The sequence below is a fragment of the Sinocyclocheilus anshuiensis genome, unplaced genomic scaffold (assembly GCF_001515605.1).
Source record: "Sinocyclocheilus anshuiensis isolate Anshui unplaced genomic scaffold, SAMN03320099.WGS_v1.1 scaffold152, whole genome shotgun sequence".
NCBI classification, from domain to species: domain Eukaryota; kingdom Metazoa; phylum Chordata; class Actinopteri; order Cypriniformes; family Cyprinidae; genus Sinocyclocheilus; species Sinocyclocheilus anshuiensis.
Window position 1 is genome coordinate 4,180,369 of NW_015555781.1, and position 1,149 is coordinate 4,181,517.

Consider the following 1,149-nt stretch of genomic DNA (forward strand, 5'->3'; position numbering starts at 1 on the left):
AGAACTCCGCACCGCGGCGGACCTCGCGCTACGAGCGACGAAGGTTACGGCGCGGTCTCTGGGTCGTGCGATGTCCACTATGGTGGTCCAGGAGCGCCATCTCTGGCTGTGTCTGGACGACATGCTTGAGACGGACAAGACACGGTTCTTGAACACCCCGTGTCCCAGACCGGCCTTTTCGGCGACACGGTGGAGAACTTTGCCCAGCAGTTCTCCGCTGCGTCTGGCGCCAGGCCTTCACTCGTTGAATCCTGGAGAACCGGTAGAAGGCTGGATTCCATATGTAAGACCTAAGTGGATCCCATATGTGTAAAGTCCACGGTATAGCCTCGAGCCCGTGTTTCCCCAGCAGACTTCTGCCATTCCAAGTGAAACGTTCTTACTATGACAAAACCTCTGGATGTGAAATTGAACAAAAATGGAAGCAACTTAATACAATCATTATTACGTTTGATTTCCTGAGGACTTTGATTGATTGAATCGTAATAATCACACCGGAGCTAAAAAGACTTTAAAAAGGCTAAAAAAAAAAAAGACCCTACAGTTGCTACTCCTACACAAATAACACCTTCTAGCTACACATACTGTTTTCTTATAAATTACGTATAGGCTATATATCACATATCACACTGGAAATGTGTGCTGAATAGTTAGAGGGTGATTTGCGAACACTCTTAGCTGAAATTAGTATTCTATACATGTTAGATGAAAAGGAAAATAAAAGCTTTGCGTCATCTTTTAAGGATTTAGATAAATTACCTCTTGCAGAACATATACTTGTTGTTTAGCCTCAGGGGGCTTATACAGACACCGTAGGCCTATGTTCTTCTACAGATTGGATTTATGTCATCAAATTCCTAAAGAATGATAATGAATAAATCACAGATTTGATGCATTAAATGTTCCAGACAGATTGTCAACATGACAGAGCCGACATGACATGCCTGGCTGGCATGTTCAATCATGCACCACTCATACTGAAATATAGCACACAATAATAACAAATATATCGATGGATGAGAATTTCGCTGTCCATCTAAAAGATTTGTCTGGGTAATTACAAGTTAAACTCTACAGCATCTGTGTGCAGTTGATTAGTCTACCAGCAGTGTTGGGGAGTAACTAGTTACATGTAACGGCGTTACGTAA